The sequence below is a fragment of the Heterocephalus glaber genome, unplaced genomic scaffold, assembly GCF_053883595.1.
Source record: "Heterocephalus glaber isolate CG9 unplaced genomic scaffold, H.glaber_assembly_v1.0 deba00001504, whole genome shotgun sequence".
Classification (NCBI taxonomy): Eukaryota; Metazoa; Chordata; class Mammalia; order Rodentia; family Bathyergidae; genus Heterocephalus; species Heterocephalus glaber.
In genome coordinates this window covers 22,841,644-22,864,744 of record NW_028258324.1, presented here as the reverse complement: position 1 = coordinate 22,864,744, position 23,101 = coordinate 22,841,644, and the positions used below count along the sequence as shown (strand labels likewise).

At 34.4% G+C, this 23,101-nt stretch overlaps 1 long non-coding RNA gene across 1 annotated transcript in view; it reads left to right on the top strand.

Annotated features, from left to right (window-relative positions):
- LOC110347708 (uncharacterized) overlaps positions 1 to 16,564 on the top strand; it is a 34,521-nt gene extending 17,957 nt beyond the window's left edge. Inside the window, exon 3 of the long non-coding RNA XR_002392452.2 lies at positions 1,333 to 16,564. This is a non-coding gene — a long non-coding RNA (uncharacterized LOC110347708). The remainder of the gene's footprint in view (positions 1 to 1,332) is intronic.
- Positions 16,565 to 23,101: the final 6,537 nt, after the last annotated feature.

Below are 23,101 nucleotides of genomic sequence, written 5' to 3'. Positions count from 1 at the left end.
AATCCAAATAGGGCCAAAATTTGACTTCAGTTTCCTAATCTTTGTACCTGTGTGAATATAAACAAAACACTTGATGAAGCATCCCTAAACTTTGGTTTTCTTATTGTTAGAATTAGAGTAACCATTACCTCTTTTCGTGTTTTTTTAGGATTAGATAATCATGTTTGGCCATCATTTTTGCTAATTGTATGGCTCGTGTTCTGCTGATTCTCCCCTTTCCTCGGACAGATGACATAAATTTGTAAACATTTCTATGAATTTAAGATGACACAGGTAGCGTACCAACTGGCAGATTATTTGGGGAGGATTAAATTTTCATTCTCAATATTGGATCTCTAGTCTAGTCTAGTCTACATCAAAGATATAGGTGTTCTCTTATGCTACTGCTGTATATCTGTGATAAATTTCAGGTTATACACTTGATTGAAATAATATTTATTCATTTTTAGTTTATTTTTTTAATAAATTCAAAATTGTCCAGTTTTTCTTTCTAATTTTGGTTTTACAAATTTTAGTTTGCTCAAAATTTTGTCCTAAATTTTGAACACCTAACCTTAAGTCAGCATTGATTTCTGCATATCAAACCATGAACATTTGAAATCCCTTTGAAATTTTTGAAATCCCTTCAATCTTCAAAGAAGAGTATTTGAGAATATATCTAAGACACAGGATTTTCTAACTTAGAAAAAAACTTAAAGTGCCATATTTAGTTAAGAAAACTGAGGCTGGAATATCTCTTAGTTAATGATTAGGCCCATAGTAGAAATATTAATCTTTTACAATTACAGGTTTTGAGATATCTGTATAACCCCATGATTTTGGTAAATGTAGGACACATGGCATATTATTTTCAGTAATTGAAAAAATTAAAAATTTATAAAGCAGTTTTGGCTTAAGATATGTGTGTGGGAATGTCCATTTTTCAAAACTATGGTTATACTATTCTTTGGAGAGAGGTAGTCTCAATATCTCTTTTAATCACTTATTTCTGTCACTTTCTCCAAACTGTTATGAAAGTTACTGACAGTCAATTGGACACAGGTCTGAAATACTCATTTGCTTTTTTTGGCCCCATCTCTAGGAGGGATTTTCAGCATGCTAGTTGGTTGAGAGAGTTTTATAAAATGCCTATTTGCTGTGACCTAGTTAGCCTTGTTTCTCTTCTCCATGGAGAAGTTAGCCACCTGAGGTTCCTTTTGGACAGACTAAGCTCATCTTTCACTCAATTGCATCCTCTGTCCAGTGCTTTTTGCCTGTATTAATGTCAATGGGCTTTTGTCTTATTTGAAGACCTGATAGGATGAGGTGGTAAATCTCTGTCCCTATTCACAGGAAATATCCTACAGATGCCGCACTGACATCATGGGCTGGATGGAAATTACCTTCAATACACACGTCTCTTCATAGAAATCCAAATTCTTTGGTTCGGTGTGTGTGTTGGATGGGAGGAGTTGCAGATATCGAAGACTTGTATCATCCATAGCCGAGGTTGGTGGACTGGCTCAGGTTAGAGGGAAGCTCACTGTACTGTTTGCTTTTTTTCCCCTAGTCCTCATGTATTAATGTTGCTCTTCTATTTGAAAATTTTTTGGCTCCCATATTTAGATACTAAAGTCTTTATCTTTTTCTTTGCCCAGAGCCTGTTATAAAATATATTATTCTAACTTACACCCTATTTAGTCTTTTGATATGACTCAAAGGGAGACTTCTCAGTAGCACCCTCTCACATACATGAAAAAAGGAAACTGGTACCTCAGCAGACAACAAGCAGTGCTCTTCGACCATCTTGTCTACAATACAATGTTTTAAATTTTTTCTCTATTCATTATTCAACAAAGATTAGCAAGACCTTTAGAAGTCAGTATGTCAATGAGAAGTGTCTGCAACTTGGTCATTTATTCATATTTAGCCTGTGTAGTGTTTGCCACTCTTCCTCTAGCCTCTGCCTCCAATTCCAGGTCACCAGGAAAGTTAACAGCTTTTTATACTATTACAAGCAAGTACTCATAGAACTAATTGCCTTCAGGGTTCTAAATAGAATGTTTACTGTGTAGCTGTTTGGATCTGCCAAGATAACTTAGACACTTCCTTATAGTAACTCTGAGAGACCGTGTATTGTCAGCCAGGTAGATGACCAAGCCTCTTCACACCGATTTCTAAGGTAATCATTGCATACTTCACCCACACTTTGGATCATTGTGTTCCAAATGATGGTGTTTATATCTATGGTCCTCTTCATGACCAAAAAAAAAAAATGGAGATTTTTAAATTCATAATCAAAACACTGTGATCCTCAGGCAAAAGGAGCCACAGATTTACCGATGATTCACTGTTGTCAGTCTGACATGAGGCAAAATCTTTCTTTTTGCACAGGATAACTTGATTTATAAGTTTAGTATAAATCTCTGAACATCTCATACAGGCAGGAAACAGGCATTTATGTATTCATCACAGAAACAAATGCCTTAGTTACAGAGTAAGAAGGCCTCCAACCTCATCTTCTTTTCTGACTTATAATTAGGAAATAATATAAAATATATATCTGTCCCTGAAGAGGCCTCCTCTTTTGTACCCTGTTACATTTTTTCCAACTGTCCTCCCCACTTCCATTCCATGATCCTTCCCAACTGTTCTTGCTATTCCTCTTTGGAATACCTGGACTCTCTTTTTAGACTTCCATTAAGTCTAAATCATCAAAGTGACAATGCACTATCTCTGAGGTTCATATAATTGCTCTGTAAAATTGAAATGAAAGTTGAACTAGGAATGATCTATTAATTGCCACATTCAACCAACTGGAAATTCTTTCTAAAAATAAGCTATTTTTTATGTATGTGATCTCATAGAGTAAGTCAGAGTTTTCTTCCAGAATTAATAAACCTATATGTTTGATTAAAGTCTAATATAACATGATTATTTTCTCTGAGGGCTCAGATGAAGTATTTTATATAACCGAGCGATTCTTATTGTTCTTTGAAGTCCTATGTTATAGGAAGCATTTAAATTGTGACAGTGTTTAAAACAGTATTTGTGTTTTAGTTGTACTGGAAATAATATATTGATTTATCAAACTAGAGATAATCATGAAGAGGGCAAGAATCTAAGTGGAGATTCTGTGAGGAAATGTGAAAGATCTCCAATTTATTCAGCATGATTACATTATAAGTTTTTGTTAGATGGCATGTCTTTAAAACCCAATAAATGTATACAAATTAAAAACATATGTATATATTGATATTTTAGTATGTAAAAACAATATGCTTATTGAAACCTACAGGAGTTAATTTGTAGGTAGAATTCTTTAAAAATACATTCATCATATGTAAAACATATTTGTGTACTTACTAAGGCACATAGATGGAATATTTGATGTGTTTTTAATTCCAAATAAGGATTTCTCCATACATGCTGATTATTTCACACATACACACACACAAGCGTGCATGCACATACACACATTAATTTAGAGTAAGGGCCTTTGGATGTCTGCTTCTCAACAAAAGCTTTCAAATAACTGGTGAAAAAATTGTCAAAATCAACTTTGTCAGAATTCTGAATTTACTAAAGATTTACAATAATTTAAAGTGCATTATTCAACAAAAAAATCCCCAGAAATCTCAGTCAAAAGAGTGTGCTTTGCAGCATTCAAGTTCTCTTATTCCCATCATCCCTTCTTTCCACCTTCATAGAAGCCTTGAAAATTAACTGCCTTGAAGTACAGTAGCAGAATGATGTTCACCAAAGATGTACATCTCATAAGCCACAAAAGCTATGATTATATTTCCTTACATGTCAAAAGAAATTTTGTTGGTATAATTAAGCAAAGATCTTGAGATGAGGGATTATTATGTATTTTTTGTGTGGACTTCATGTATGCACACATGTACTTTTAGGAGGAAAGGGAAAAAGTAAAAGAAGAAAGAATACCACACTCCTGACTTTGAAGGTTGTAGAAACCAAAGAATGCAGGCTGCCTCATACTGGAAAGGCAAACAAACATATTATTTTCCAAAACCCTTCAGGAAGAACAAAACAAATGAACTTTAGACTTCTGACCTTCATAACTATATTATAATGAAAGTGTGTAGTTTATACTGCCAAGTGCATGGTGATTTGTTATTGCAGCAATATAAAATTTAGACAGATGTTGGTCCCAGTAGTGAGATGTTCCTGTGCTAACTACCTAAAAGTGTTATGACTTTGAAATTGGATAAGAGGTGGTGGCTGAGAATTTTGAAAGGAACAATAGAAAATGCCTGGATTATTACTTCAGGAAACTGTTAGAAATGTGGCTTTTAACATTACTGATTGTGAGTCAGAAGAAAATAATGAAAATGTTATTGAAAAGATGAAGAAAGGTAATTGTTGTATATGACAGAATATTAAGCTTAATTGTATCCTACATTTATTTGGAGAAAGGAATTTGCAAGCATTTACTTAGAATTTAGTTGAGATTTCTAAGCAAAGTGTTGAATTCATGGCCTGGTCACTTATTTCTTTAATAAAATGTGATAAGAATAAAAAATATTGAGAAGAGGCTGGGGATTTAGCTCAGTGGTTCTGCTGCCTGCCTCACAAGCGTAAGGTTCCGAGTTTGATCCCCAGCACCAAAAAATATAGATAGATAGATAGATAGATAGATAGATAGATAGATAGATAGATACATACATACATACATACATACATACATAGAGAGATAAGAATTTTTTAAGCAAAAAGTAACCAGAACTTGATGATTTGACAAGCTTTTACCTAATCGAGTTTACCAAAGACACTAAAATTAGGATATGTATTGTCTGGAATGTACCCTAGAGAGAAGTCCAAGGAAGTAAACAACCTTTTTCTAGTATTTCTAAAATATCAGAATTTCAAAATAGTCAATCATCCTCAGAGGATTGTCCCTGATTGGTCTTGAAGTTCCCTGAAAGCCAACTGACAGAAACTGTGCTGTATTTAATCTGACTTCGTGCTCCCTTAATGAGAAAGAGCAGCTTTTGAAAACAATCAATGACCATTATTAACAGCTGAATGAGGCAATAATAACAGTTGGGCCATATAAGAAGCTGACTAAAATCTCTTAAAAGGAAAGGCTGGACATATCCCTAAGGGTATATGAAAAGTTTTGACACATTCCTGAAAATCTAGAAGGAAAGAGGATAGGAAAATACGTGCAGAACTGTACACACGCCCAGATGAAATCCAACAAAGAAATAATCTCACCTTTGGCTGACCTTCAGACTGTGGAAGTGAGGAGAAGAAACTATACCTAGGCTGTAAACAGGTGGCAGGATTGTTGAGGGCATTTCAAGGAAACAGTACACATTCAGTAGATGATCTCTAAGCGAGCTGAACGAGTGGATGTCAGTGGTCACAGGTATCGCAGAATAAAGACTCTAATAAATTCAAGATTCAACAAGCAAAGAGAAAAAGAAACATGACAATAAACCCTGAGAAAGAGACAAATATAATTACAAGATTTGTTATATTGTTATTAAAATAACTAGTTTTCAACAAATTATGCAACATCTAAAGAAACATGAAAGTGAGTCCCAAACAGAAATAAAAGCAGTCAATAGAAACTCTCCTAGTCAATGTACACACTGAACTTAATTAGGAAAAAGTTTCAAAGCCTATTCTCAGAACTAAAGTATGAGAATGATGTCTAATCGAAAAACGTTACATGTGAATAGGTAAATAAAATTATATTGTGAATATATTTAAATTGTAGCATGTTTTTTGTGGTACTGAGTATTGAATCCAGGACCATCACTTTGAACTACATCTACAGATATTTTTACTTCCTGTTTTGAGACAGGGTCTCACAAAGTTGTCCAGGCAGAGCTGGAAATTGTGATTTTTTTTGCCTAAGCCTCCCAGAGTGCTAGGAATAAAAATATGCTTCACCACAACCAGTTTTATTTCTTTTTTGACCTATGTAATTGAAAAGACAGTAGCATAAAAAAATAAGTCTGCAGATGATCATATGAAAATAAAGATATAAGTTGTATAACTGATTTTAAAAGCAATTTAAAAAAACATTATACTTAAGTCAATTACATATAGAAAAGTAATATATTTGCTAATAACTGTCCAAAAGAGGTGGCTTTGAACAAAGCTGTATCAGGCTAAGGAAGTGACTCCAGATAGTAACAAATCTATAAGAATAAAAACAGAGAAGCAGAAATAATGAAGAGATTAATGTAACAAAAGTTGTACATAATCAGTGTGGTTGATTTATAATAAATGTATGTATGTATATATATGTACAATAAAGTGAAATAATGAATTAAAATGTAGGCAATTAGGGAAATTTACAAGTTTGTAAAAGTTAATAGTTTTCTCAGAAATAATCAGTGAGTCAGAGAAATAATTATGAGAAAAATAGAAACACTGAGATGAGTGAAAATGAGAAAACAAAATATCAGACCCCCACCAGCACACAGGAGGTGAGCCACTCCCAGCACACAAGAGGAGGCCTCCGGGCCACCATTCCATCCCCACCAGCACAGAGGAGGTGAGCCACGTGAGTGCCAACAGCGCCCCCCACCCCATCAAAATGAGAAGACATGTAAACAAGTCTCAAAACCAGACTTCCAGATCACCTACAACAACCTCAAAGGGAAATGAGATGGAACACCTGGACTCCATGAACTGGCAACAAAAGAGGATCTCGAAAAAATGAAGTCAAATAATTTCTCAGATAACAGCAGAGATAGTGAAAGACATGATTAATAAATCTAGAGAGGAGCTGAGGAACATGATGGAATCCCAACATAGGAAACAAATGGAATCCATAAAAGAGATACAAACAGATTTCCAGGAGATGAAAAACTCCATTGAAAGTCTACACAGCAGAATGAGCCAATGTGAGGACAGAATTTCAGATATAGAAGATAAAATTGCAATTAGTGACCAGGAAAAGAAAATTGCTTTAAAATTGTAAGGGACCATGAGAAATCAATCCAGCAGCTGCTAGATGATCCAAAGAAGAATAACATAAGACTGATCTGAGTCAATGAAGAAACAGGAGAGAGTGCAGATGACATTAAAAAAAAAAAGAACTGTTCACACAAGTGATGGCAGAATACTTGCCAAGTAGGGGAAAAGAACTTGACATACAGACAAGTGAAGCATATAGGACTCCAACTAGCCTTGATGAAAAAAAATCTACACATAGTCATGTAATTGTTAAGATTCCAGAAAAAAATCAACAGAAGAACAAAGTTCTACAAGCAGTTAGAGAAAAGAAACAAATCACATACAAAGGAAAGTCCATCAGAATCACAGCGGAATTCTCAATGCAAACCCTCGACGCAAGAAGAGCTTGGGAGTAATGTATTTCAAGCCCTAAAAGAAAACACCCTCCAAACCAGATTGATGTACCCTGCAAAACTATTTTTCAAAATTGATGGAGAAATAAGATACTTTCATGACAAAAAGCCCCTTAGGAACTTCATGAATACCAAACCAGCATTTCAAAAAAATTTTGGACAATATCCTAGGAACAGACAGTGAGGATCGCAACCCCAGGAAGCCCAGCAGAATGAATCCGTCAGGCTCAACAAGAAATTAAATACAAACGGGGAGAATCCAACAAAAAGAAAAAGTCATGACAATGATAAGTCAATATCTATGAGTTATAACCATCAACGTTAATGGTCTCAATTCACCAATTAAAAGAAATAGACTGGCAGAATGGGTCACAAAAGCAAGATCCAACAATATGCTGCATACAAGAAACATATTTAATTCAAAAAGAAACTCACAGTCTGAAAGTTAAAGGGTGGAAAACAAAACTCCATGTGACAGGAACCCAAAAAGAAAAAGCAGGAGTAGCTATCCTCTTTGCAGATCAAGTGGATTTCAAACCAAAATCTGAAACACTCTCGTCCCAAGAATTTCAGATAAGGGATACTCAACTTGTATGTACAAATTTATTGTGAATATGTGTTTTCATTCCTCTCAAGTAAAAACTTAAGAACAGGACTGTTGGTTCTTAGCAGTAATACAAGAAATTTCTATATTGTTTTCCAAAATGGTTTTATCATTTTACATTCACATTAGCAGTATTCGAAAGTTCTAACTGGTTCACACCTAAGCTGACATTTGTTCTTTTAAAACGTTTAACTTCATCTCCCTAATGAGTGTATAATTCAGTCTTGTTATTGTACTGATTACTCTTTTTCTGATTCTAGTGTTGCACATCTTTCCTTGTGCTGTACTGGCTATTTCTCATCTTCTTGTGTCTACTTTTTAATTGGATTGTCTATTAATGAGCTGTAAGAGTTCTTTATATAGTCTGGTTCTAGGTTATATGCATTATACATAAGGTCTGTTTAAGGACTACTTTTCATTTTCTTAACGTTATCATCTAAAGTTTTAAATTTTGATAGAATCTCATTTATCAATTTTTTTCTTTTATACGTCATGTTTATTATATCCTAGGAAATTCTTGCTTACCCTAAATTCATGAACATTTTCCCTTATAATTTCTTCTTAAAGTTTTATAGTTATAGTCTTTGATATTTAGGTTCATAGATCCTTTCAAGTTATTTTTATGTATGGAAATAAAGGGTTGAAATTAATTTTTTATATATGGATACCAGGTGTTCTAGTGCCATTTGCTGAAAACGCTACCTTTTCCTCTGCTCTTGAATTGAGTTTATGTTCTATAAAATGTTAATGTTAAATAATGTTTCAAAACTCAGTGGACCATATATGTGTGGTTCTATTTCTAGATTCTCTTTTATTCCAGTGATCTATGTCTTTCCATACACCAACACTGCCTTGATTACTGTAGCTTTAGAGGAAGTCTTAAAATTAGGTACTAAATGTCTTCCAACACTGTTTTTTTTTTCTTTTTTTTAAATACTTTTCTAGGTCCTCTGTACTCCTACATAACTTAAATTTCAATACCCAATTCTTCATTTATAGCAAGTATACATAGACCTGAATTTTTGTATATACCTTGTGTTTTCTAATCCTGCTGAATTCAAATACAAGTTCCAGGGGCTCCTAGACATTTCTCAGTATTTTCTCTGTAGATGATCATTTCATCTACATATAAAGATTTTACTTCTACCTTGCCAATCCTATGCTATTTGTTTATTATTTTTTTAATTTATTTTTTTATTTTTTTATTTTTATTGCCAGACTACTTTGGTTTCGGCCTATGTTTCAAAGTTTAATGGATAGATGAAGAGTAGGCATATCTGCCCTTGTTCACCACCTTAGGGAGAAAGCATTGTATCTTCTCCATTCATATAAGGCGTTTTTGCTGGAAATATGGAGTATATGTCTTTGATCTATTGAGAAGGTTCTGTTCTACTTCTAGTCTCCTGATAGCTTTTACCATGAACAGCTGTAGAATTTAATTCAACACTTTTTCTCCAACTACTGACAGGATCATATGGCTTTTTCCTTTCCTCTGTTAAAATGATGACTTTCGGGGGTGGATCTTCTAATGCTGAACCAACCCTACCATCCCTATAATAAAACCACTTTCTACATACTGCTAGATCTGACTTCTAATAGTTTGTTTTAATAAACAAATTTCTATCTATGTTCATACCTTTTTCTTCTATTATCTTTATCCAGTTTTAGGATTAGCACAATGTTGATTTCCTAAAATGAGGCGAGAAGTGTTCCTTCTTTTTTCTGTTTTAAATGTTTGACATAATTTATCAGTTAAAATGTATATGAGCCTGTTGTCATATGGGTAGGTTTTCAAGCTAGGAATATACCTTATTTAATAGGTGCTATTTAAATTTTATATTTCCTCCAGAGTTAGTTTCATTAATTTGTCTTCCAAGGTACTTCTTAGAAGTTAGCAAATTTATTTCAAAAAAGATTTTTGTGGCCCTGGGATTTAGCTCAGTGGTTTTGCCACCTGCTGTGCGAGGACCCGAGTTTGATCCCCGGTACCAAAAAAAAAAAGAAAAAAGAACAAAAAAGATTTTTATAATATTCTTTCTATATCCTTTTAAATTCTGTGAAATCTGTGGTAATGTCTCCTAGATCTTGATATTATAATTTTAAAAATGTATAACTGATATTGTGTAATAGGAAGAAAAGGTCTAAAGGAGTAGAGGAAGTGGGAGAGGTAGGGGGAAGGAAAGAAGGGAAAAGAAAAAATATGAAAAAGGAAAAAATGGAAACAAAGTCTTTGCAAATAGGGAAGGGTGAGGGGAGTGAAGGGAGGGCAGGGGAAGGGGAAAAAATAAGAACCAAGATACTCATGTAAGGGTACAAGATCCCAATGATGAATGTAACTGTATTTTACACCTAAAATATACCAATAGACTTAATGGGAAAAAAATAAAGAAAACAAAATATCAAATGTAAGGACACAACTAAAGCAGTACTTACAATTTCATAAATGTAAATATTATATTTTTTAAAAGAATATAAATCTCAAACCAATAACACATCCTTTCATTTCAAGACACTAGATTAAAAAAAAGTAAAGTTTAAACATACAGAAAAAAGAAATACAGAGAAAATTAATGAAATAGAGAATGACAAAACAAGAAAGAAAACAATAAAGCAAAAGGTTGTTTTTTTGAAAAATTCAACAACATTGACAAACCTCTATTTAGATTGATGATAAAGAGAAATGATGACTCAGATTATAAAATCATAAGTGGAATAAGGAATATTATCGTCTACCTTAAAAGAATAAAAATATAAGAATAAGAAATGAGATATTTATACACAATAAAGTAAAAACCTGCCACGAAGAAAGACAAACTTGAGGCATTCATAGGTAAGTTGATGTAAATTGAGAATATAATGTTAAGTTAAATAAGTGAGACACACAAGCTTAAATAGTGTATGGTTTCTCTTAGTTTCATTGTATATATAAGTTGGAGAGAGAAAGAGAGAGAGAAAAATAGAAAATGATAAATAGGAAGTAGGGAGAAGTTCAAATAATTCCTTAAATTAGCTATTCCATTGTTTCAAAAATATTTTCATATATATACTAATTTGTGTCATTTATACTGTACTACTACTTTGTCTTAATGCATTGAAAAGAAAGTTTAGAGCTATTATCTGTTTGTTTCTTCTCTGTAAAAGTCTTTTTTGTCTAGGTTTTGTACTCTGAGTAACTATTTTTAAAATGTTATACATTGTGTATTAACTCTTTTCTTATTATTTTGTTATGAAATTTTGTTTTATTTTTTCATAAATTAAAAAAGAACAAAAATTATTTTAAAGAATACTAGGAAGAAATGTATGGCATTCAATTGGGTTACTTAAATGAAGTAGATAGATTGATAGAAAGACACAAACTACAAGAACTGATTGAAAAATAAAATCACAATAGATTTATAACAAGACATCAAATAAAAAATTTATCCACAAAGGATATCTAGGAGCATGTCTTAATTGGTGAATTCTATAAAGAATTTAATGAAGTACTTACATCAATTATTTTCTGACAATGCCAAAACATAGAAAAGGAAAAACACTTCAACTCATCCTTGAAAGTCAGTTTTATTCTTAATTACTAAAAGACTCAACACACAGGAAGGATACAGACCAATAGCTCTTATAACAGCAAATACAGAAATTTTCCAAAAATATTCTAGCTAACCAAATCAAGCAGGATATAAAAAGAGTCATACATCAAGACCAAGTAGGATTTATTTCAAGAATGCAAAGTAGTATGAAATCTCAAAGTCAATAAATATATACATCATAAAATATGAAACTGTATGAACATTTCAATAATCCAAGAAAAAGCAATTGACCAAAATCATTGTTTTGTGATTTTAAAAAAACTAAAAATAGAAAGAAACTTTCTCAACTTGATAAATGACATTTATAAAACATACCCATAACAATAACAACACACCATGCTTAATTGGAGAGAATTAAATGTTTTTGTTCTCTAAAATCAAAGGCAAAGCAAGCATGTTTCTGCAGCTTATATTCAGCATTGTATAAAAGCCTCTAACAAGCACAATTAGACAAGAAAATGAAATAAAAACAGAGATTTGGAAAAAATAAATATTCTCCATGTGTAGATGATGATGTGATCATCAATGCAAAAACATCCTAAGACCTCCACTAAAATATTGTTAGAATTAAAAATTGGGGCCGGGGACTTAGCTTAGTGGTTCTGCTGCTTGCCTTGAAAGCACCTGCCTGAGTTCAATGCCTGTTACAAAAAAAAAAATCAGGTTTGGCAAGGTTGTGATATTTAAGATTAGTGAACCAAAATTAGTTATATTTTTCATACTCTTGCTACAAACTATGTGAGATTAAATTTTGAAACTTTTAATTATAGTAGCATCAAAAACAATAAAATATTTAGGAAAAAATATTTAAAAGATGTGGAGAGGTCTGAGAACTACAAAATATTGTTAGAAGAACTTAAAGATCTAAATAAATGGAAGCTCACATCATGTACATGGGTTAGAAGATTTAGTATTCTTAAGATAGGAAAATTCCCCCAAAGAATCTACAGATTCAATATAACCTCTATCAGAATCTTAGGAATCATTTATTTAAAATTTGGAAAACTAATTTTAAAATGTACTTGCTAATTCAAAAGATACAAAAGCAATTGTGAAAACAATACCAAAATGAATCTACACACAAAAAGAGAGCAAGTTTGGCAAACTCATACTTCTCCATCAATAGTCAAGACAGTTTGCTAACAGAGACATGTGCATCAATGGAGGAACTAAAAATCTACAGATACAGGCTTTATTTATGATAATCAGCTTTCACCAAGAATGCCAAAGTAATTCAAAGGAGACAGAACAATCTAATCAAAAAGAAAATGGTGCTGGAGCAACAAGATATGTTCATGTGAGAAAATAAAAGTTAAACCCCTACCATAAACAAAAATTGTTTCACATAGGATCAAAGATACACATTTAATAACTAAAACTTTAACACTATTAAGAAAACTATAGAAACAAACCATTGTAATCTTAGATTATAGAGTGGTTCGTAGATATGACACTGTATCACAAGCAGCAATAATAACAACAAAAATAGATAAATTGAGCTACATCAAAATTAAGAAAATTTATGCTTCAGTAGAAATCATGAAGTGAAACTACATCCCACACAATGGGAGAAAACATTTGCAAATTTTATTGTAAGAAAATTTTATCTAGAATGTTTGAAAAAGCTCACAACTTGTAACAATAAATTTATAACACATATAAAAACATGGTCAAAGAATTTCAGTAGATAGTTCTCTAAAAGCCATATATGAATGGCCAATAACACAGGAAAAGATGGTCAAGCTAGCCTTTAAGGATTTATAAGTCAAAACTCCAGTGTAGTAAGACTTCACATCCATTAGGGTGTTTACAATTTAAAATATACACAATAAAAAGTGTCTTAAAGATGTGAAGAATTTGGAACCCTCACACGTTGCTAGTTAGACAGTAAAATGGAATATCCATTTTGGAAACTATTTTACATTTCCTCAAACTTAAACACAAAATTACCACCTGACTCATCCAAAGGAACATCATAATAACTCTAAAGTTTATATGTCCCTCTTTTTCTAGAATCCTTTCTGCACTTCACTTGTTATCTCAGGGTGTGTATCTTTAAATTTGCAAGATAAATTTTACTCTTCTTTTCTATAGTGAACTTTTTTCCCAAAAATACATTTTTCTGATTATCATGATTCATGATTATCTCTTCTGTACATTTTATTTGCTTGATTTTTTCTTGTATTTTTTTGAGACTTGATCATACAATATTACCCCAAAACTATAATCAAATTCTACAATACTTTCAATGTATGCATAGACACAGTTAGAATTAAACTTTTGAACTTCATATTTTTATTAGTACATATTTGTTATACATATTGATCACATTCATCATAGGGAATTTGTACCTGTACAATGTATATCTTGATGCTTCTTTTTTTTTCCTGCATTTCTCTCCTCTCACTTCAACTCCTCTTCCTCTCCCCATTTATGAAAGCTTCTATTTTTTCCTTCTCCCCTTCTTCCCTCCAAGGAATAGAATTAACCTTTTAAACTCCGAGCCAGGGGCAGATTTCGTACAATTATTCCATAAGTCTAATTCTGAGAATCCTGAGGAAAATACTGAGAATAAAGTTTAACAGGCTCAATAAGAATGCTTTGGCTCCACAATTGTCTCTTCTAATTTGTTAGAATCATGGCACTGGAGGTAGATACTTCCCCAAAACATATTTTAAAAATTTTATCTGGCCAGCACAAAATGTTGCCATGTCCACCATGAGAAGTGCTTTAGGACTGGTGGGTATGCAATACAAAGTCAACACACAAAACTGAGTATCTTTCCTATATACCAGTAATTAACCTTTTAAGAAAGAAATCAGGAAAACAATTTCATTCATAATAGCTTTAAAAAAAACCCTAGGAATTAACCTAACAAAAGAAAAAGAAAACCTCTACAATGAAAATTATAGAACACTGAAGAAAGAAATTGAAGAAAACATGAAATGGTAAAGCCTCCCATGGATCAGCAGAAATAATATCATTAAAGTGAGCATGTTACCAAAAGCAATCCACAGATGCAATGAGATATTCCTATTGAAATACCAACATTCTTCACAGAGCTAACAATCCTAAAATTCATATGGAAGCACAAATGACCAAGAATAGGCAAAGTAGTCTTAACCAAAAGAAGCAATGCTGGAAAGTTCACAATCCCCAGTCTTAAATTATACAACTCAAAGTCACAAAAACAATATGATAATGGCACAAAAACAGATATGTAGAACAGTGAAATTGAACAAAAGATACAGAGAAAAACCCATGTACATATCACTGATTTTTCACAAAGGAGCCAAAAACATACCCTGGAGAAAAGATAACCACTGTGATAGATGAAGCTGGGAAAACTAGATATCCATATACAGATGCTAGAAAGTAGATTTTTCTCACCATATATTAAAATTAAATCTAAATGGACCAAAACCTTAAATAAAAGATAGGAAACTTTGCAACTCCTGGAAGAAAATATAGGGGAAATACTTGAAGCCACAGGAACAACCAAATATTTCCTAAATAGGACCCCAAGACCATAGTAAATAATAGCAAAAGTCAACACATGGTCTATGGCCTACATCAAATTGAAAAGCTTCTGTACAGCAAAGGAAACAATCAACTGAGTGAAGAGACAACTTACAAAATAGAAATAAAGGGTGGGCCAGGGATTTAACTCAGTGGTTCTGGTGCCTGCCATTCAAGCACAAGGTCCTGAGTTCAATTCCCCCCTCCTCTGCACCAAAAAAAAAAAAAAAACAGTAAATCTTTTTTTACTAACCTTCTAATGGAGGATTAACATCTAGAATACTGCATATAAGGACCTCTAAAAACCTAACACCAAGAAAACTCCCAAAACAAATAGCTCAATCAATAAATAAGTAAATCACTTGGACAGTTCTTAAAAGAAGTAATAATAGCCAATAAGTATATGAGAAAATGTTCAGCAATTTTAGCCATTACAGAAATGCAAGTCAAAATTGCTTTGAGATTTCATCTCACTGCAGTCCAAATGGCTATCATCAAGAATAGAAAAAACAATACATGCCGGTGAGGATGCAGAAAAATGGTACCCACATACACTACTAATGGGAATATAAACTAATACAACCACTAAGGAAATTAGTATGGAAGTTCCTCAAAAAATTAAAAGCAGATATATCACTTGTTCTAGGTGTACCCCTAATTGTTACATTGCCAAAAGAATTTAAAAAAGGATATCACAATAATAGATACATACTCATGTTTACAGTGTTACAATTCACAATAGCTAAACTGTAGAAACAGCTTAGATGTCCATCAACAGATGAATGGATAAAGAAAATGGAGTATATAATGCCAAATCACCCCACTGCAGACAGGCAGGTCTGCCTATGCCCTACCGAGGTCCTGAGTCGCACAGAACATGCTGAACCAGCCCCCTGCAGACAGGCAGGTCTGCCCACGCCCTACCAAGGTCCCCAGTCCCGCGGAATATGCAGAAACAGCCCACTGCACACAGGAAGGTCTGTGCACACCCTACCAAGGTCCTGAGTCCCCCGGAAGACACCGAATCACCCCGCTGCAGACAGGCAGCCACCTGGTTCCACACTACAAAGATGCAGAGGACACCAGACCACCAGACCAAGGTACTGAGTCCCGCTGCTCCTGGCCCAGAGGTAAGGGCTTCTCAGCCGTCGTCCCACTGCTCCTGGTCCAGAGGAAGGAGCTTCCTGGTCACCATGACTCCCACTGCTCCCAGCCCAGAGGAAGGGGCTTTTGGGCCATCTTCTGTCCCACTACTCCTGGCCCAGAGGAAGGGGCTTCCAGGCCACCATCCCGCCGGCTACTCCCAGCCCACAGGAAAGGGTTTTTGGATCACCACACCTACCCCTGCTCCCAGCCCTGGTCCCACCTCACCCAGCTCAGAAGAGGTAATCTGTGGAGGTGCTAACAGCCCCCGGCCACAGTTGAAATGAGAAAACATGTAAATAAGTCTCAAAACCAGACTTCCAGATCACCTACAGCAACCACAAAGGGAAATGACATGGAACACTCTGATACTCAACCACCTGGACCCACTGAACTGGCAACAAAAGGGGATCTGGAAAAAATGAAATCAGAAATAATTTCTCAGATAACAGGAGAAATTGTGCCCCTAGTGCAAGACATGATTAATAAATCTAGAGAGGAGCTGAGGAACATGATGGAATCCCAACAGAAGAAACAAATGGAATCCATAAAACAGATGCAAATAGATTTCCAGGACATGAAAAACTCCATTGAAAGTCTACACAGCAGAATGAGCCAATGTGAGGACAGAATTTCAGATATAGAAGATAAGATTGCAATTAGTGACTAGGAAAAGAAAAATTGCTTCAAAATTATAAGGGAACATGAGAAATCAATCCAGCAGCTGCCAGATGATGGAAAGAAGAATAACATAAGACTGATTGGGCTCAATGAAGAAATAGGAGAGAGTGGAGATGACATAAAAAATCTCTACACAGAAATAATGGCAGAAAACTTCCCAAGCAGGGGAAAAGAGCTTGACATACAGATAAGTGAGGCATATAGGACTCCAAATAGCCTTGATTGAAAAAAATCTACACATAGGCATACAATTGTTAAGATTCCAGAAACACAAGAGAAGAACAAAGTTATCCAAGCAGTCAGAGAAAAGAAAGAAATCACATACAAAGGAAAGCCCATCAAAATCACAGCAGACTTCTCAACACAAACCATCAAGGCAAGAAGAGCTTGGAGTGACATATTCCAAGCCCTAAAAGAAAACAGCTTCCAACCCAGATTGATGTACCCTGCAAAACTATCTTTCAAAATGGATGGAGAAATAAGATACTTTCATGACAAAGAGCACCTTAGGAACTTCGTGAATACCAAACCAGCACTCCAAAGAATTTTACACAATATCCTAGGAACAGACATTGAGGATCACAACCCCAGGAAGCAAAGCAGAGTGAACCCATCTGGCATGACAAGAAATTAAATGGAAAGGGGGAGAACCCAACAAAAAGAAAAAGTCATGGCAATAACAAATCAATACGTTTCAGATATAACCATCAATGTTAATGGTCTCAATTCACCAATCAAAAGAAATAGACTGGCAGAATGGGTCAAGAAGTAAAATCCAACAACGTGCTGCCTACAAGAAACACACTTAATTCAAAAGGAAACTCATAGACTGAAAGGTAAAGGGTGGAAAACACTACTCCATGCGACAGGAACCTGAAAAAAAGCAAGAGTAGCTATCCTCTTGGCAGATCAAGTAGATTTCAAACCAACACTGATTAAGAGAGATGAAGAAGGACACTACATCCTTGTCAAGGGAAGAATCCAAGAGGAAGAGATGACAATCATAAATATCTATGCACCAAACTCTAGTTCACACAACTATATAAAACAAATACTAAGGGACATGAAAAGTCATATATGCATGAATACATTTGTAGTGGGGGACCTCAACACCCCACTGTCACAAATAGATAGATCAACTAGACTAAAAATAAGTAATGAAATACTAGAACTCAATCGAACTCTTGAACAAATGAACTTAACAGATGTTTACAGAGCGTTCCACCCCACAAAATCAGAATACACATACTTCTCAGCTGCACATGGGTCATTCTCCAAAATAGACCATATACTCACACATAGAACATGTTTAAGTAAGTGCAAAGGAATTGAAGTTATCCCCTGTATATTATCAGACCATAGTGTGATGAAATTGGAGATCCATAGCAAAAGAAACTCAAACAATTTCATAAACAGGTGGAAATTGAACAACACACTTCTGAATAACCAATGGGTCACAGAGGAAATTAAAGAATAAATCAGACAATTCCTTCAGTTAAATGACAATGACAATACAACATATCAGAATCTATGGGACACAATGAAAGCAGTCTTATGAGGGAAATTCATAGCAGTGAATATGCATATTAGGAAAACAGAATGAGCTCAATTAAACAACCTGATGCTGAACCTCAAGCTTCTAGAAAAAGAAGAGCAGGACAACCCCAAAGCTCATACAAGGGAGGAAATTATAAAGATCAGAGGAGAAATCAATGCAATGGAGACTAAGAGAACCATACAAAAAATCAATGAACCCAAGAGTTGGTTCTTCAAAAGAATCAAAATTGACAAACCTTTAGCCAACTTTTCAGAAAAAGGAAAGAAAAGGCCCAAATCCATGCAATTAGGAATGAAAAGGGTGAAATTACAACAGACCCAGCAGAAATCCAGAGGATCATCAATACCTACTTCCAGAACCTATACGCTAATAAGATGGACAACACAGAAGAAATGGACAGATTCCTAGATACATATGAATTACCAAAGTTGAATGAAGAAGACCTAAAAATTCTGAACAACCCAATATCAACCAATGAAATTGAAAATGTAATTAAAAACTTATCACCTAAGAAAAGCCCGGGCCCTGATGGCTTCACTGCTGAATTCTACAAGACATTTAGAGAGGAACTACTGCCACTACTGTTTAAACTCTTCAATGAAATTGAAAAGGAAGCAATACTCCCAAATTCCTTCCTGGAAGCAAGAATCACCTTGATCTCCAAAGCAGAGAAAGACCCAACCGAAAAAGAGAACTATAGGCCAATCTCACTAATGAACATAGATGCAAAAATCCTTAATAAGATAATGGCAAACAGAATGCAGAAGATCATCAAGAAGATCATACACCCTGATCAAGTGGGATTCATCCCAGGGATGCAAGGATGGTTCAATATATGAAAATCAGTCAATATAATACAGTATATCAATAGAGCCAAGGACAAAAACCATATAATTATCTCCATAGATAGAAAGCATTTGACAAAATCCAACATGCATTTATGATAAAAACCCTACAAAAAATTGGAATAGATGGTCTCTACCTCAAACTGATAGAAGCCATCTATGAAAAAACCAACAGCCAAAATCATACTAAATGGTCAAAAACTGAAATCCTTCACACTAAAATCAAGAACAAGACAAGGATGTCCACTATCACCACTCTTGTTCAATATAGTTCTGGAAACATTAGCCACGGCAAGCAGACAAGAGAAAGAAATAAAAGGAATAAAGATAGGCAATGAATAAGTCAAATTGTCAATATTTGCAGATGACATGATACTCTATATAGAAGACCCCAAGAACTCCACCAAAAGTCTTCTACACTTAATAACCAAATTCAGTCAAGTAGCTGGTTACAAGGTCAACACACAAAAATCAATAGCTTTCCTCTACACTAATGACAGACTTACTGAGAGAGAAATAGAGCAAATAATTCCTTTCACAATAGCATCCAAAAAACTGAAATACCTAGGAGTCATCCTAGCGAAAGAAATCAAACACCTCTTCTCTGAAAACTATGGCACTCTGAAAAGAGAGATTGAAGATGATAACAGAAAATGGACAGACATCCCCTGCTCCTGGGTAGGAAGGATTAATACAGTGAAAATGGCCATACTTCCAAAACTGCTATATATATTTAATGCAATTCCAATTGAGATCCCAGCAGCATACTTCATAGACCCCAAGAAAACAATCCGAAAATTCATTTGGAACAAGAAGAGACCCAGAATAGCAAAAGCAATTCTAGGTAACACAGACATGGCAGAGGGTATCACAATCCCCAACTTGCAACTATACTACAAAGCTACTGTGATAAAAACAGCATGGTACTGGCAAAGAAACAGACTTGAGGTCCAGTGGAACAGATTAGAAGATGCAGAAACAATGCCAGACACTCAGCCATCTCATCTTCGATAAAGGAGCCAAACACCCTCACTGGAGGAAAGATAGCCTCTTTAATAAATGGTGCTGGAAAAATTGGGCTTCAACTTGCCAAAGATTAAAACTAGACCTCTATCTCTCACCATACACTAAACTAAAATCAAAATGGATTAAAGATCTAAATATTAAAATAGAAACTCGGAACCAGTTGGAACAGAGGTTAGGTAGAACCCTTGAAGACATTGGTGTAGGAAAAGATTTTATGAACAAAACCTCAGTTGCCTGTGAACTAGCACAAACAATCAACAAGTGGGATCTCTTCTTATTAAAAGGCTTCTGCACAGCAAGAGAAACCACCTGCAGTGTGAAGAGACAACCCACAATGTGGGAAAAAATCTTCACCTGCTCTTCCTCAGACAAAGGTCTACTATCTCGAATCTATAAAGAACTTAAAAAGATCAGACCTCCCAAATTTAAAGACCCAATCCAAAAATGGGCATCTGAAATGAACAGACATTTCTCAGACAAAGTAGAAATAGCAAATAAATACATGAAAAAATGTTCAACATCACTGGTCGTTTGAGAGATGCAAATGAAAACAACCCTGAGATTCCACTTCACTCCAGAAAGAATGGCTGCTATCATGAAATCAACCAATAACAAATGCTGGCAGGGCTGTGGGGAAAGAGGAACCCTGCTCCACTGCTGGTGGGAGTGTAGACTGGTGCAACCACTGTGGAAATCAGTATGGAGATACCTCAAAGAACTAGGACTGGAAATCCCATTTGACCCCGCTATTCCACTGCTGGGGATCTTCCCCAAAGAATTAAAAGAATCATACCGCAGTGATATATGTGCGACCATGTTCATAGCAGCACAGTTTGTAATAGCTAAAACTTGGAACCAGCCCAAATGCCCATCACCTGGAGTCTGGATAAAGAAAATGTGTTTTTTTTAATAAAATGGAGTACTACTCAGCCATAAAAAATGAGAAATTAGAGACATTTATAGCTAAATGGATGCACATTGAGGCCATACTCTTAAGTGAAATAAATAGGACACACATGTGTAAATACCGAATAGTTTCTCTGGTGTGAGAAACTGAAAGTGTAAATAAGGACTAAATGTATAATAGGTCATGTGAAATAGGAAGAAAAGGGGCAAAGGGGAAGGAAGTGGGAGGGCTAGGGGAAAGGATAGAAGGGAATGGGATTAATATGAGAAAATGGAAAAATAGGAACAAAATCTTTGTAAATAGGGAGGACTGGAGGGGTAGAAGGGAGGGCTGGGCAAGGGTGAAAAATAAGAACCAAGAGAGACTATGTAAAGGTGCAAATTTCCAATGATGGATGTCATTATATTGTATACCTAAAATGTACCATTGATTAGAATGAATAATCAATAATGTAAAATAGGAAGAAAACTTCCAAAGGGGTAGGGGTAGTAGGAGGGGCAGGGGAAAGGAAAGTAGGGAAAGGAAAAATGATGAGAAATGGAAAAAATGGAAATAAAGTCTTTGTAAATAGGGAAGGGTGGAGGGCGTGAAGGGAGGGCTAGGAATGGGGAAAAAATAAGAACCAAGATGCATTATGTAAAGGTACAATTCCCAATGAGAAATGTAATTGTGTTGTATACCTACAATGTACCAATTAAAGAATTTAATACAAAAGAAAGAAAGAAAGAAAGAAAGAAAGAAAGAAAGAAAGAAAGAAAGAAAGAAAATGGACTAAACAACGCTAAAGAAGAACAAAATCATGTTATTTGCATGAGAATGGATGGAACTAAAGACCATCATGTTAAGTAATTATAGTCTCAGAAAGTTAAATAGCACAGATTGTCTCTTATATAAGCAATCCATAAATAATAAATACATACATACATACATACATACATACATACCAGATGGGGAAGAGAATCGGGGGAAAGAGGCAGAAAGGGTAAAGTGGTAACAACAAAGAAAATAATCAAAATATGTTGTATGCATGCACTAATACACCAAAATAAATCTTATTATTCTGTATTACTAATATCTACCCTTCACAAAAAAAGATTGGTGGGCATATGGAGGATAGAGTTCTTATAGCCATTTTCAAATGATTTTGAAACATGAAGATGCAGTTTTCTTTAAATAGGTCAAGGTCACATGAGAATATGTGTAACAATCTACCCTTAGCTTTTCATGACTTGACTTCTTGTTTTCCCAAGATTCTTTTCTAGTTTTAGTTGAGAAACAGACTACATATACAAAGTCATAAATGTTTTCATTGAAAACAATTTAAAGTGGAGACATTACAACACTGAAAGAAAAAAAAACCTTGAAGTTGAAGTTGATTTTTGACTCTAACCAGGTAAATATATTTCAATGGTGTTAACTTTCAAAACTACAAAGCTCAAGCAATTCAATCTGTCCAACTCTAGAGCATTTACATAATCCAGATTATGGATTTTTGTGATCTACAACCTGCAATACAATGGATGTGTTCATCAGTGACAATACGTAACTCTCCACCTGGATTGGAACATTTGGCTGGGGTACAGTAATTATTTCATAACTGATTTGATCCATCATAATATTAATTTAGTTTTTTCATATTATAATTGATGCTATGAAATGTTGACTATGGATTAAAATACTATAACATTAATATTAAGATTTTTACATTTCATTTGAATTTAAATTTTTGTTTTTATTAAGGTAGTAAGCTTATACTTTAAATATTATAATATTTCTACCTACAAATTTATTTTCTAGGAAACCCATTTAAGAATCAATACCTAGTTTTTAAAAGAGGAGATTCAATTTTAAGAATGTAACAAAATTAACTCCAGAGGGCCAGGGATTTAGCTCAGTGGTT